General features: G+C 34.5%; 1 protein-coding gene and 1 non-coding gene across 2 annotated transcripts in view; both read right to left on the bottom strand.

The window, feature by feature from the left end:
• Positions 1–16,906, bottom strand: part of LOC105254367 (sestrin homolog) — a 182,442-nt gene that overhangs the window by 66,327 nt on the left and 99,209 nt on the right. The gene's annotated exons all lie outside the window — the stretch shown is intronic.
• Positions 8,351–8,423, bottom strand: Trnak-uuu. Its single transcript has one exon. It is a non-coding gene; the product is annotated as a tRNA-Lys (tRNA).

The following is a 16,906-nucleotide window of genomic DNA, read 5'->3' as shown; positions in this document are numbered from 1 at the left end:
ATATAATTACGTTTCCGATAGAGGTAATCGAGACAGAAGAGATTTCGAAATTCTTTAAAGAGCTTTCAGTCCTTCAATCGTCACTGTCAATTCTTGGAAAAAAGTTCTTCGGTTCCAAACTATTCGTGAATATTTAAAAGAGAGCGACTGCTCTCCCAAGTAAGATTATTCCTATCGGATTATTACATATTCTGAAAAGCGTAGCGATTTAACTCGCTTTAACGTTGTTGCAAGTAAAACTCCCTTTCTTTCTTTAAAACTATTAAGATATTAAAGAGTAAGTCGATTTGCTTAAGATTATGCTAATGCCGAAGTAATAATATAACAAATATACAAATATTATAAATAAATACTGCATTGTATAATAATGTGTATAATAATAAATATTGCATCTACCATTCATTTATAGGTCCCTTGACACGCGATGATATCGTACAACTCGAGTGTCGCGCGTTAACTCGTCTTTTCAAAACCGCGAGCAACTCGCTATTTGACAAGCCATCTCTTTTAATCTGACAAGAATGAATTGAACGTCTCTATTCGAAGGTTCTTTGATTTCATCGCCAATCTTGAGTTTCTCGTCCGCGTATGTAAAATACTTGCGAGCTTAATAAAACCGCAAATTATAACATTTACATCCTATAAAAGACGCGGTTGTATATTCAACGCAACATAAAAATTTAAAATCTCTAATTAAATTCGTAATCTTGAAAAATAAAACACAATATCCGCGAATTACAGCTACGAGAAATGTAAGATTTAACACCTTTTTTACGGCAATCTATATATTTGCTTACTTCTTAAGTTTTTCGCTGCGTTCGCAGACAACGAATTAAATTTCAAGCGCTAATAAAAGCGAATCGTGTTATAAGGAACGTAAAAAAAATGCAACAAACTTGCGTAGAGCTGAGATTGTTCCAATTATATAAGAGAAAAACGGCTAATTATTTTCTTCGAATTGCCTCGGAAACATTATCGTTTCGCGAAATGCATCGGTGAATCATGATGAGACAATGTTGCATCATCGCCAAGAATTATCGTTGCTTTCGATAATTTATTAATATCGCGATCGAGACAAAATGCCTCTCGCGTCGCTAAATATATCGCATTAAAAAAAGAGAAATTAGCGAAATTTTTCCGTTGGACTATGAGAACCTAAAGTTCCGTTAAATTTAAAATACTTATTATAACATCTCCGCATATAAACCGACCGTGAATTCATGCCCGCTTTATTTTATTTCCCACGGAAATAAAATAAAATTATTTCACTATTAAATGGAAATATATATATAGGGTGGTTCGGTAAAAATGGCATCTCTCGTGGGCATGTACGTAAGAACTCTATAAAATATTTCTACAACGTATCTTTTATCATCATCATCATTTATTTTCTACCAATTAAATGTATCTCTTTCGAAAAGTTTTAATAAAATGAAACAAGAATACTTTTTTTTTAGAAAAAAAATTAAAAGAATCTAAAAATATAAAAGAAATCTACCGACTCCAAAGTCTTGTAAGTTAGAAGGATTATAGATGGTCTATCTCTGATTTTCGAACATTATAGCAAGAAATCTATCACGCTACATTTTAAAGACCTTTATTTAATATACATTTTAAAGACTTTTATTTAGTATAATTAAAAATAATTATTACAAACTGTTAAAATATACAGAGTGATATAAAAGTTATTTTAAAAAAATGCTCAAATTTTAAGTTTAAAAACAAATGTCTTAGAGATGCGTATAAAAAATGTTTACAGAAACTTACGGGATTACTTTTATCTACTTCCCCACGAGAGATCGCCTATCTTTACCGAAACGCCCTGTATATATGCCTGGATTTGTAAATTCAAATGCGCATAAAATGCGTTCCAACAGACAGAAGGATACTTTAAGAACGAGGGAAAGGGGAGAAGGAGAAAGAGAACTTTCTTCTCCGAATGGTCATTAACGTGAGCGGAGGAAACGCTCGCGTCGGGAGAAAGAGAGAATCGCGATGAATTAAATAGAGATAGTTTCTTTCGTTCGGTTGGAACGGGAGCAGTTAACGTTTTACGCGCGACGACTCTGGATCTCGCCACGGCTCATAAAATTCTCTCCCTCTCTCTTGAATTCCGGAGGGGGGACGTGGGGGGAAGGGGGGACGCAGGTGTCGCCGGAAGCCGTTTTACGAGTCGGCAGGAAAACGTAAATCGAGATACGACCTTCGTTACGCATCCGAGAGAACGGGGATGTTGGAAGACTGTTTCGAGCCGCTCGCTTCAAACTCTTAGGCATAACATGGTCGGACAGAGGAAGAAATCGCGCAATGGATTGGATCAAGTGGGACCGTTAATTTTAATCCGACATCTTCGAGTCTGATTTGTCTGAATTGACCGAAATGAGCGGAGTTAGAGGCCAATCGCGTGCGACGTGACTGTGATTTTGATGAAATTCGCAGACGCTCTCTCCCACGACGAGAAGCACCGATGCCCGTTTCCCCGTTTTACGATCGCGGGATTGATCCGAATACGCTCTCGGCGTTGCATGTCGATGCATCGAGGAACGAGAAGTGCGAGAAACCCCCCTGACGCGCCGACCAATCGCCGGGAGTGTCTTCTGGGAATCGCTCGGGTGCATTTAAATGCTCGCAAATAAACGGGTTACGCCGTTGAATATCATTGATTGCTAACACCGATATGATACCCACGCTCGAGCATCCATGATCCTCTCGTGTCGTTGTTACACAATACGTGGGCGGTCTATGGTTTACCTTTAATTAAGGGAGTTATTTACGCGCGATCGCGTAGCCGGGACTTGCCGTGGGATTCTATCGAGTTACGAAAGTGCATTATTCTCCTCATTGGCAGTCATCGTGAAAATAACACCGAAGTGAGCAAAGTGTGCAAGAGAAAGATTCTGATATTAATCAACCTGTCGGATTATTTTATTCCGACTTTTATTTGAATTGACAAGTATCGCCCGTTTGTTTAAACAAAAACCTGCACAGAAAAAGAAAGTGTCAAAACTTATATACTTAACTAACGCGTTCATTGTTTCGTATATACGCAACAATTTCTAATCTTCTTAGAAAAATTTAATAATTTTAAATTTCAAATATTATCGTCTTATTTTAATATTGTAATTGTTACCTCAAGAATATATAATTATTTAATTCTACTTTAAGAAAATTATAATCTTTGATTTAAAAATGTTATTTTCTATCCAACATTGTTTCTTTTCCATTCGAGAAAATTAAATCTTAAATCATGAGAATATATTTTTCTCGATTGAATTATATAAAATGGCTTCATTCAAAAAACAATTATTCAAGCAATTATATTTTTCTTAAATTAACGTGATACAATCTCATTTCAAGATTTCCATGTTAAAACTAAATATATTTTCAAAATAAGAATGCCCTTTTTTTCTGTGTGCATACACAAGTTTCTTTAAAAATATTTATCAAGCTTCTCAGCAGAAATCGAAGCGACGATTTCGAATCTTAACACAATACATGTAAATAATCTCTACGTTTATTCGTAACGAAATGTGTTTCACCAGGTTCATTTTCCTAGCATTCATACTATCCGAATGTTTCTTTTCATTCACGACCATCATTTGCTGTTTCGAGCGTCGAAAATACAACTCTTCAAAATTACATCGATTTCAGCGCTTCAATAGAAGGCTATTCAGAATTTTAAACCCACCCTGGTAAATTCAATGCCGGTCATTGTAGCCTCAATCTTTCATTCTCCTGTTTCGTTTAACCGCGATCGGACAGTTTCTTATTGAATGACGTAATTAACGAGTATCAAAAATAAAGAACGTTGATTTTTAGACATTAATTTAGTTAGCTATCGTCGATGATCGAAATCAAAAAAAATACAATGACAGGAAATCGAGGAATCGCGATACGAATGAAGGAGCTGTCGCTTTGATTGATCGATAATTGACAAGCACTAATCGAGCGCGAGATCATGCGATTCCAAAGATGACGTCCGAGGCAAGTAACAGGTCTTTGTCAAGGACAATTATCAATTAACATATTATTGGCTGATCTCATCGGCAAAAAGCCGCGAGGAGAAACTAGTCTTTACATAAAAACACATAATATCTGTCATAAGTTAAATAGGGTAGGTTTTTTCTCCCTGAGCAAGCAATAAAATATCATTTACATCGAAAACAATTATATAGTTAGAACATAAGCTAGAATAGTTAGAATACGCAACTTTGAAAAAATAACTTGAGAATTATGCATATTTAGCATGCGTGATTAGTAAATATGTCAGCAAATGTAATATGTTATTATAATAGTTACTATTAAAAAAAATACATTTACAAGTTAAAACGATGATCAATAACTTTTAAATCGTTTAATAATTGCAATCGTACAACATCTTTTCAAATAATTATAGAGCGTAGATTGCATATTAAAAAACGCTATTAAGAGGAGTGTCGAGTATTTCAATATCACGCAAAATTATTCACATTTTGACACGATTGTATCAACACATAGAATTAAAATGATTTAATAAACGGATTATGATACATTTATAACATAGTAAAAACATTGTAAAAACTGAGTTTCCACGAACGCTAATAATTAGTTTGCGAAGCAATTTAATTACTGATAATATAAATGAAAATTATGTGTAATATTTGTGAAAAATGTAAAAATAATTCTACGAAAATTGTATGTTAAAATTTGTTAAATATATGCACAACAACTGAATTTTATCCGCAAAAGTTATATTTAAACAGCTTTATTTATTCATATGGTATTTAATTAAAAGTATACTTCAATTAAAAAATTACATATTTTAAAATTATATATATATATTATACATTTTCACAGAAATATATTACTTCATATTATACAAAATGTCAGAATTTTTTCTATAAATGTTTATAAATCCCTTAATATAATAAAAAAAATATACTTTATGATCAAACACTATATCAAACACTTTATTTTTTACGATCTCGATTCTTTTATATATCATATTACGAAATCTTTGTAAATTCAGTTTCTTTTTCTACAAAAAATCTAGATTTTGTGGCAAAAGAATTAATTTTAAGAAGCCTGTAATATATATTAATACATGTAAAGCAAATAACAAAATAATATACGATATTTATTATTTAATAAATTAAGAAACATTAAACTATTGATCAATTAATTCAGAATTATTTCTGAAATCTCGAATTAACTACATATACGGAATAACATGTAAGACGGAAAATATAGTAAACTAAAAGTTGAAAATGTAGAAAATAAAAGTTTTTCATATAAAATGTCAAAAAAATTAATTAATCAATTAATATTTAAAAAATTAATAACTTATTAATTTTCCAATTCTTAAAAATCTACTTTCTTAAAACTAAAGCTTCGTAAAGAGAAATTTATTCCACATTTTCGATTTCCTTCCGCGCAAAATATCACTTTCGTCTTTCCTGCATATATAATGCCGTTTATACAAACCGACTGCGGGAAGACGTTAATTTTCACGGCCGATCGACACGAGAGGAAAATAGAGAAGCACGTATATAGTTTTGAAAAAAAAAAACACCGGCAAAGGGAAAATAAACTAGTCTAGTTTAATTCGACCGACGCCACGTGGAGCCGGGCGTTTGCCGGGAAAGGAAGGAAAACGAGTTCTCGGAAAGGGACAGAGAATCCTAGTCCGACGAATGAACGGAGATATAGATAGGCAGACATGTGTATGACATTTTCTAGAAAAAAAAAGCCGACAGATGAAGATGAGAGGATGAGAGAAGCGATGGTGGAAAAAAGCGTGGGAGTGTAACGATTGGAGAAGCAGTGTATTAAACAAAGGAATTAGAACGTCGCCTTTGCACGTACGTGATGGAACATATGCGGCCCTCTTTTTCTCGCGCGCGTGGCTTTACATTTACGGTAGAGCAAACTTATCGCGAAAACGGATTTATATTCTAAGTCTTTCCAACTAATTCACAGCATTGCTCCAGTTTCCAATAGATTACATTTCGTTTGCATTTAATTTTTGATCACTCAGAAAGAGAATAATAATAATTGACATTAAAATCATCAAATAGGAGAAAATTAACTATACCTTTCTAACATATTTCTGTCTCTCTTGTGTTGGAAAACTATTATTATTGTTTTTTGGAAAATTTAAAATAAAAGATTGAGTCATTTCCAATAAATAAAGTTATCAGTTTTGGCATCGATAACATATTATATAAAGAGAGACTGAAAAAGAGAGGGGGAAGATAGAGAAATACTGTAGATGTACGCACACGTGTGCACACATACATAGTCATATACATTATTCACAAATCCAATATTGTTTACGAATTTACATTCGAACTGAATCGTCTGCAACTCAATTGTCATTCTTCAATGTAACAGCGTAATGCATATTATACATATACGCATACATATACACACATACATATATGTACGTGTGTTTAAAATTACATTTGATAATTATACATATATGTATAATATATTATACACGACATGTACAATAACCAAGTAAATTATTCCAATTACAAATAGCCAGGAGGAGAATCGGCGATATTATTATAATGACAATCTCGAGCTCTCGGCTGCGACAATTAATTAACGTTTAGTATTTTTGCACAGCGATAAAAGGATGACGTGAATCGAATGCTGCTGCAGATTCAATTAACTGCGTTACGATAATTGCTGTATAAACATCGTCTAATATGCGATTTTCCGTGAAAGGCTCAGGCATCTGCCGGAAGGATTCGCTTATACGCTTAGTCTTGAATGAATCCTTAATTGCGTATCCAACGCATATTTATCCGGCTCTTTCTCTTAACCTCGGAATACCGACGTGCGCGCGCGTAATGTATGCTCCCACCGGAATATTTTCGCGGTTTGAAAGCGGAACTTGTACAACCGAGCACGCTGCATTAGAAATATGAGGCGCACGTGTGCGTTTAATTTACATATATGTAGATCCTATTCACGCGCAACGCATTTATACGTCCCACACAGAAGGATTGTCGTATATTATGTATTACGAGATGCAATTCTCGTAAAAAAAAAAAGTCACGCAATTTCTCCTCTAACCGTTCGTTAATCTCTTCCTTCATCGAGAAAAATATATCGGATATTATTAAGCCGATTTTTTTCGGGCAAATCGAACAAGTATGCAAATTATTTCCGCTATCTTCATTTTTCAAAAGCTCTTCTGTAATATTGTGAAATAATATAAAATATTTCTAAGTATTTTAATTTTCCTAAAATCACTAAATATAAATTCTTTTTATCTCTCATTTTTAATTCCATCTAGATTGAATGAAATTTCCGGTTTACTTATTCAGAAACGTGTAAAATGGATTGATGAAAGGATATTAAGGGGCTAATTAGAGATTCGTTCTTAAAAATAAATAAAAACCACACGTGCGTCTAACACAATGTGATGTTAGTCGAATTACAATGGGTTATAATAACTGAATAGATAAAAAAAAATGCAAAACGCTCTAACACAAAGTTCACTATTAATATATATGTTATAAAGTGGAATTCTTTACATCGAGTGCCGATCTCTGGGAAATAATTGCGTATAAATCAACGACACGATGATTTCCCGTCCATCGCTTTATAGAAGATGGGGATTAATAATAAAAAGAATTCCTGCTTTGTAAATTATATTTTTATCTCTTTATATTATCGCAATATTTCCCTCGCGTCTTATTAACCTAAAAATATAACCATGCTTATGAAAATTTATAATTTTAATATAACTTTTAACAAGTCATTGAATTAAAAAGTCACAGTCGCTTAAAACATTTTTATAGATGGAATAAAAGGTTAGGTATGTAAAATATGTGGTTGTAAAAGCGAAGTAAAGTCAAGAGATACCTTAGATGCAACAATAAAAAGTTATTTGTCCAAGATCAAACAGTTATTTGTCCATATCCTCGAAAGATCTCAGTGTTATTTACGCGAAATTGCGAAATTTCATACTCTGTTCGTCTCCTGCAGCAAAATTCCGCTGTTATGTTACGGAACGGCGTCAATAATCGCTCTATCTTGGATAACGGACTGGAAGGCGGTATGCAAGCATATCCCATTTTACGGCAGCAAATACGAGAGAGAGGATTCGCGGAGATAATGGAACGATTCGAAAAGATGAAACGACGCGAACGATGTAATCACGATCTCTAGAACCTCTTCCCTTCTCTCTCTATCTCATCGAGATCGTCATTGGAATTAAAGAGCCCTCAGGTTCTATTGAAGAATAAACTTTCTTGCCGAATAGGCAAAATCGTGCGAATCTGTACATCCGACATAATAAAAATACCTTCTTTGATAGTAATAGATGACATTTCGATGGGGCGCAAAGCAAAAGAAACGCCCGAACAGGGACTCGAACCCTGGACCCTCAGATTAAAAGTCTGATGCTCTACCGACTGAGCTATCCGGGCCTCGAGAGAGAGGCTGTCTCTAAACTCTTATAATGCACTTGCCGAAGTTGCTATCGGTTCACCTGGATTTGAGATAACACGCTCAGTCACGTGGAATAAAATTTGATAAGCACGAGCAGCTTAAGAATATTCACCTTAAATATATTTTTCAATTTATTTTTTTATAATAATTGTACAGGGAGATATATATTGTGTGTATATAAAATATCATAAGTATAACAATTAGACATATTTAATTATTTTTATATCTTTAATTGTTATTTTATACGTTTAGTATTTTGATATATTATATGTTTTATTTTATGTTCTTGTTATTTAATTATTATAGTATTTATATATTATTCAATATAATTTTAATAATAAATAATTTTAATATATATAATAAATTAAGTATATTTTTTCCGGTATAAAATTTTCATATATATTTCATTATAATTTAAATTTACTAGCATACTCTGACGTATGTTATTCTTTTGAAAAGAGTGTGTACAAATATTTATTGACAGCTTTATCTATGTATCTGAGCATGTTATTGTTGCAATCCTTTGATTATATTAATATTTCCTATATATAACTGCGAATAGAAGAGATAATAACGTTGCATATTAAACACAGAATATTTGCGCGAGATGATATTCAGGATATAAACAAAGCGAGTCGCATTGTAAATTACAAGCAACAGTTGCAATGCACATTAATCAATCTCCCGAATTAATCTGAGAAAGTTTGGCATTTAATTCCCTTTTTTCAAGCTCAGATGCATTAATTCGCACACGTTGATTATAAGTTACAGTAATTCTGCAATACATTTCACGCAGATGTTTTATTCCATCCATGCATCATCATTATTTGATTACCAAATTATATGGGATCATTATAAAATTATATACTTCTTTTATCTAAATTTATTAAATTTATATAAAAATACAAAATATGACATATTATTAAATTTGCAAATTGAAAATGAATATAATTCTTCGCTTTAATACGCAATAATTTTCAATGTGAAAAAGAAATTAATCACATATGTTTATTGAGACATTATTATTTATAATTCCTATTATCAAAAATAATGACGAGTTAGTTAAACTATCTTGTAGATAAGGATAAGCAAAAACCGTCCACGATAAAAAAGAAAAAAAAACATTTATGAAATATCGCTTCGCTCTTGTGACTCATTCCTCTTTCCTTTCCTCTCTACTCCGTAAACAAATATAACAAATCGGTGTCCGGCAGATTCGCATGTGCAATACAGATGTTAATTTACGCGTCATTGAATTTTATCTCCGACGTGATAAACGGCGAACTCGAGCGGACTCAAGATCGTGCAATCGTATCAGCGGGACCTGTTTTTCTAAAGAGCACAGTCGACGATTTCATAGCAAAATACAGTTGATTGATGATCCTCTCGCGATTATATCGCACACAAGAAGAAACGTTACATCGTTCCGAGCGCGTGTATAATCGATTGCATATTAATATTCTTAAATATGCGAGAATCGTTCGCGCGTCCTCTCAATTCCTTCGCACGCGCTATTGTTTATGTTTTCGCTCGTTACAATGTGAAATCGAGTCGGAGACGCAGTAATGGTCCACGACCTTGACTCGGAAGATTCACGATCGGGGGAGGTCAAGTCCCCCTCGAGGAGATTATCGGCGATTAATTAAATATGTATGGCTTCTCGTCGCGTTATAGCTGTTTCAGCAAAGACACCCCCTTTCCTCTCGAGACTCTCTCAGAGATGCTACGGGATAATATGCAGAGACCTTTGCACTCGATGTCTCTACGCAATGCCTTTCGTCTACAAATTATCCTATCTAGTGCTATCGTCAATGTTTTTTCGCTAATCGAATTATCGTGATTTATGACGAAAGCATAAAGTTTTTATGCGGCGAAATGATCGAATCGCGAATACTTTAATAATGATAAGCCGGTTGAAGACGTTCGTATATTCTTTCTTTTTCGGTGACATTTGCGATAACCCGAATGAGCATCGAGAAAACGCGATGCATGAAAAGAATTTTTCTGCTTTCGATACCGTATTTATCGATGCTGTGTTCGCTTATAATTTTCTTTTTTTCTTTTTTTCTTTTTTTCGAAACAATGAAAGTATTTCCCCGCTGGCGATATTTTCAGATGAGCCAACAACGAGAATAGTCGCGATAAATTACTCGAAATAACGTATGTGTACTTTATATTTCTTCTAGTTTTTTTATTAAAAAAAAGAGATATTTACTTGTCGATGAAACACTGTGAATAAACCATAAGAGTTCCGCGGATTCAGGGTCGTTGTCCAGAACCAACGTCAGAGTTTCTCAACGTAACGATATATCTGGCATCGCGCCAGGGACTTCCCGATATGTCAACTTGCCGATATTATGCGACGCGACAATAGACGCCCTGTTGAAAATAATTTCGCGACTCTGAACAGCTGCAACGATAGCTAACGATTGAATTGATCGGAAATGATGAACACAGTGACGTTTCAGAGTTTTATCGTAGCCTCGCTATCATTACAAGTGCATACATATATATGTATACGTATCGCGTTTTTGAATAAACAACTTTGGAGTAACTTTTACGTAAGTTTCTCCTCAATTCGACTCCAACGTTATTTATATCGTCTGTTCTATTTTTTAAAATGTAGTTTATATTTACACAAATTATGATATTATGAGCATGTGATTAAAATTACTTTTAGAAAAATGATTTTATAATTTTATTTTACATAATAATTTGAGAGAAGAAACGCAATGTTTTTTTTTTGCACAAAAAAGCGGGAACTATAATCGTGAAATACAGAATTGAGCATGATCCAATTTTTCCGCTCATGTTACATTACACAATACTGCATGATGATGTCGATTTATCATCGGAGCATAATATGAAATAACTGGTGATTATTTGGCAGCATCGGTTGTAATTATTGACGCATGGCAATACCGTATTGAATTCGCGTCATTTTAATGATTGCGGCGATTCATGGAATCGTGTACGATAAGCCCGAGCAAAATCGAATGAAAACACTTGAGTAACGATTAATTCAGCAACAACAAAGTTCTTAGACTACGTAACATATATAAAATAACTGAATTATTATTTCATTTGTGACATCTCGATATCTCTTGATTATCCAACAAGTAAAACGATTCTCAACATATTCACAAAAATAAAATAAATCAAGAATAAAGATAGAAAAATAAATTTAGAATAAATCTAAAAAAATTGATTAAAGAAAAAAATAAGAGTTGTAACTTTATCATCAGTTTTGTAAATTCTTCCACATCTTTTGTAACATATTACAGCATCTGTTACAACAAAATAAATACATTAGATAAATTGAATGAAATCAATTTCTTAGCTTTTTTCTTTGTAGGATTAAGAATGAAAAAAGAGAAAAAACGGGGAATATATATTGAAGTTGCACACTACACCCCTCAACGTATTGTATATCATCATACGTGTAAAATATAACTGGATCGAGCGAAGTTTTTGTATGCGGGACTAAGAGTTCGGAGATTAACTAAAAAAAATCCGAGTTGTCTTTCTCGCATAACGATCTGCACACGGAAAGAATAGGAAAGGGACGACAGAATGATGAGGAAGAAATCCGATGCACCGACACACTCTTTCTAAGAAACTCAACGCGTTAGAACGGGCATTTCTTGGAAAGGTGCCAGCCGTGTCGAATTGCAAATATAGGTGGTTAATGTAACTCTCACACCAACTCTCGATGACGCAACTTATGACTGATTCAGTTTTAATTATCAGAATCGTTTTGCAATTTTCTATGGCGATAAATTTTTGCAATGATAAAAAATGACGATATTAATAAAAAAGTGTCAATTAATTGTCATGATGTGTATAAGAAAATTATTATAAAATACAGTTTTAAAATATTTAACAAATCAATTGTAGAATATGATGACAGATTATTATTACATACTTGAATATTAAATATTTTTTTAATTCTTGATTATTTCCAAAATCTGTCTTTGAGGGATGAACTGCAAGTAACTTAACTCAATCTGAAGAGAACTCAACCCTAAGATTCTACATCTCAGAATCGTGTTCCATATTGTAGAAACATTTCTTTACAATATATTCTCTCTCTTGACCATTTTGGAGAATTGTCTTTGACAAGGGAGTTAACCAATAGCCCAAATTCAGTCAGTAGAATATGAGACTCTAAATCTTGTAGCTTTAAATGTCATACTAGAATTCCCCCATGCTGAGGGGGTCTAAATCTACCTTTTTTTTCTTGAGTGTAGAAATTAGTCGCTTGCTTAAAACTACCCTAGGATGCCGTTTCGTCGATTTCGACGGTTATCGAGAAGTAATCAATTGTATATAATCACCAACGAGCGCTCGCAAAAATAATTGCATTTTTATGTATGCGTGACAAATATTGATTTTTGCTTATCTCCGAGTGTATTTTTCTCAAGTACGCAAACACGTGAAATCTTTGCGCCGTAATCTTATCGTGACAGACTTCGCGGATGAGAAGTGCGTTGAGCGATATTGCAACGGTATATTTCCTCACATTGCGGCACATTGATTGATCCTATTCAATCACACATCATATGTTACAACATTAGTTCATTAATTCTTCTTTCTATACTAATTATTATATTAATAATTAAATTAACTGTTTTATGTGCTTATTCCGGGTTAAAATATTATAAAATGAATTCCGTGTCACGGATTTTCGAGATATTTTAATTATTTTCATTTTAATATAATTATAAGAGAGAAGTATTCAATAATGGATTTTTTATAAATTTTCAAATATATTTTTGATTACTTTTGTACTCTTTGTTTAATACATTTTATTAAAGTTTTATTAAAAAGACCAATATTAGATTTTATTGAGGGAGAGTCAGAGTTAGTTTCTGGTTTGAATATTTTAGCGAGGGTTTATATTGTTTTTTTTTTTAAGTATGGAATATAATTAATTTTTTATATTCATTAGAATTATTTTCTTTACAATCTTATTAATTCGTTCATTTTTTTAACTAATGTTTTAAATTCAATAATTATTTCAATGCGACGATTATTCCTACAAATGCGGTATTATTATGAATTAATATATTTATATCGAAAGATTATTTTACTATCAATTGTTATATATATATATATATATATATATATATATATATAATAAGATTTTTATTTTAAGTAATGACAACGCGATTGTTTTATATAAAATGCAGTCGACCGCGACTATTGCCAGTTGGACGATACCTAAATAACAATACACACAGATGCTGAATATCTTATCTCCTACGCGGAAAGAATGCGTGGGACAGGTGCCTGTGTCGTGCGAGAACACAGGGAGAGAGGGAGGGAGGGAGGGAGGGAGGGAGGGGAAGGGGTGCGAATGATACGAGGATCCAAAGCGGGCGCCGAATGGAACACCGGGGGTGCCAGGTGCCAGGTGTTCCGAGAGGTTTATTTTCGATTGCAATTTCGTCGCGAGTGCCGGTGCACCGGCACCCGGGGGGCGGGTCGTCCGCGGATGTCGTGTATTTTTAGCGATCACACCACGGCATGCGGCGCACCACCGCGACGTTTCGACACGGCCCGAAATAAGATGTTTATCGAACCGCTCGACCGGAATCGTTTTCCCAGAGTTTAGGAAGGAAGCTCGAGAGGAGATTGCGCGATCGCGCAATCGTTAGCTTCCGCGAGGGAAGCGAGACGCGCCGGAAATAAACGCGCGATCGCTCTAGTAAATAAATATCGTTCTTTTCTTTCTTCGTGTCATGTAAAGCGACATGTGCGAAAATTATTGGATTAGAGAAAATACAACTTGTGCCAAAATTTCTCTCTCTCTCTCTCTCTCTCTCTCTCTCTCTCTCTCTCTCTCTGTTTTTTATCTGTTTAAAAATACGCTAGGGGTTGCGAACGGTTAAAATTCGAGTGATTATTTTCGCAGACTACTTCTCGAGAGCGCTCGCGATTATTTCGGGAAGCAACTACATTCCTCGCGCGCGTCTTCTATCTACCTATTTGTATTAGAAACGCGGTAGATCGTTGACCTCGCGTACCAAACTTAAAATCACACACAAGATTCCTTATCGACGAACAACAAGATGAGAGACATCTCGGTGTCCGATTCGTTTTCAATTGTCGGCATGATATTGTTACGAGTTTTGCGCGGTCTTTTCTTAGCATGCATTTCGCGTAGATGAGGGTCTCATTAAATTGACTGGAGAATCTCGATTAGGTTTATTTCGGCGGAGATTAGATATTTTCCGGACTAGCAACGCTGCTGTGCGTTTATTGAAATGAGGTGATGGAGAATCATGATTCTCTCTGGTAAACATCCAACAGCAGGCGTGGCGCGCCTTTATTTATTCGCCGATCGATCGATCTACTCGAACGTGGCCCTGAGAAGCGGAACGACGAGTTGAGAAAACTCAGGAATAGCAATTCATGTTCTAGGCGTGCATGCAATATGTGCGAAAATAATTTGTGTGCGCATCGAGATTTAAATCTCTCTCCTTCCTTACCGTAACTATTTTACTTTTCGTGAAAGATATTTTATATTATATTCAATTTCTTTTAATTAGATATTCAATATCAAAGCTATTAAAAAGTTTTTTCAAAAATGTAATTCATATATAATTTAATTTATTGTGATTCACAAAAAATATATATAATTCATATATGATTAATAAATTATATATAATTATATTTTTTAATTTTGAATTATATATATATAATATATAATATAATATAAAATAAAATATTATAATTATATATAATTCGTAAAAAATAATGTTTGCAAATTTCAAACGATAAACAATGATTTTCATACTAAATTTGATCCATTGTAATTTTATAAGCTACCCGAAGCTCACAATCTTATTTCGTCGGACTTCTGGTATCTTTATTTCGAGATACGGAATTAGGTCAATGGTCCTGAAACTCGGTCCACATCGCGAAGCATTCCGGAACTACGAGAAGCACACTGCGAAACTTCAAGCTGCTTATTGACTTGTTCTTTTGCTTCGTCGTGAGTTCAAGAGTACACGAGTGGCAACAGATGGCGAGGACTCGAGAAAAGTTCATCTCAAGAAACTTAGAGTCGAGAGTAATCCACGCGTTGAGATTCTACCTCCGAGGCAAGAAGTAGTTTATTGTTTATCCTCATGCATTAAAGTACAACTCGTACAGAGATTCTGCGAAGCTTAATTGTAGAAAAAACGACGCCGATGTTGTCTTTGAAATATAATAAAAATAAGTAAACGCTAATGAATTTTAAAAATTAAAAAAATCAGATTCTCACATTTTTGTTTGAAAGATAAAGCGTTTGTTCATTTTTGACGCTGGTATTTTTTTTCTTTCGTCAAATCGTTCAACGATCTGACGGCGTAATATTCGAAGACAAGGATCTCTCACGAGAGAGCTCTTTAGAACTTTGCCGATCACGTGTGCCGTGCATGACGAAATTGTGAAGAAAAACGAGGCGTGTAACGAATTTATTACGATCGTTCACGAACGGAGAACCAACGAACTGCCAAGTCCGCGCATAGTTCACTTCACTTTTACACGACGATTATACGAACTGTTGTCTCATAACTTCGCTTTTTAAGTCTCTCTAACTCATAAATGTGCAACTATTATTAGCGATTCGAAATATAAATAGTTCCTGTTGGCTCAAACTTACATACTTCTGGTATGAAAGGGATACAATTCATACGTGACATTTCTTTGCGTGTTTCAAATCTCTCACAACATTTTATAATCCCCTAACTGTCAATGCCTCGATATCGAGACGCTATTATTTTTTTTTGCATCAACGTCTAGCGCTTTTAATATCCAGTCGCTCCGAAACATTCTGTATATTATTCTGTCACTTAATTGTATCTTTCGCAGACCTTCGCGCGGAACGCTTCGCGAAGCGAAATTGGAACCATCGTCAAGCACGAGGTCGTCACGTGATAACGTGAATCGAATCGAGTATCTTATACACACGTATGCGCGATATGCGTCGCACGGCAATATTGTGTGATGTGGGTGACGAGCAGCGGATATTTCGGAGCATACCTGGCTCCATACCTTGTCCGAGTGCCCGAGAGCTTCACGTTTTACGACGTCTATATCGAGATAAAATAGAGAGAGAAAAAACGCATGTCGCCCCCCTAAAAAACTCGACGATTTCGTTCCGCGTAATTTCCGCAAGTTTACGCAAAAGAAGGAAATCACGTCTCGCGAAACCCAGGCAGGTCGCGAAAAGTTCGATATCTCCCGCCTCGGGAAACCCGGCAGGGTATTCATAGTGGATAGACTGGGTGTGTTGTGCTTAATTCTCCTGTTTGCGTTGGCAAGAACGTCCAGCATCAAGTGGTTGCTCTACATTGTGAGGCGTGTTAAACGACGGTGGATTTATAGATAGCAGAAATAATAAACGTCTGCGCATTCGAGGCCGTGATACCTGTAGAACCGTTTCACGCATCCAATCCTTACGCAATCC

The sequence above is a fragment of the Camponotus floridanus genome, unplaced genomic scaffold (assembly GCF_003227725.1).
Source record: "Camponotus floridanus strain SB8 unplaced genomic scaffold, Cflo_v7.5 scaffold13, whole genome shotgun sequence".
Taxonomy (NCBI): Eukaryota; Metazoa; Arthropoda; class Insecta; order Hymenoptera; family Formicidae; genus Camponotus; species Camponotus floridanus.
Note: the sequence above shows the minus strand (reverse complement) of the source record. Positions and strands in the feature narration are given on the sequence as shown.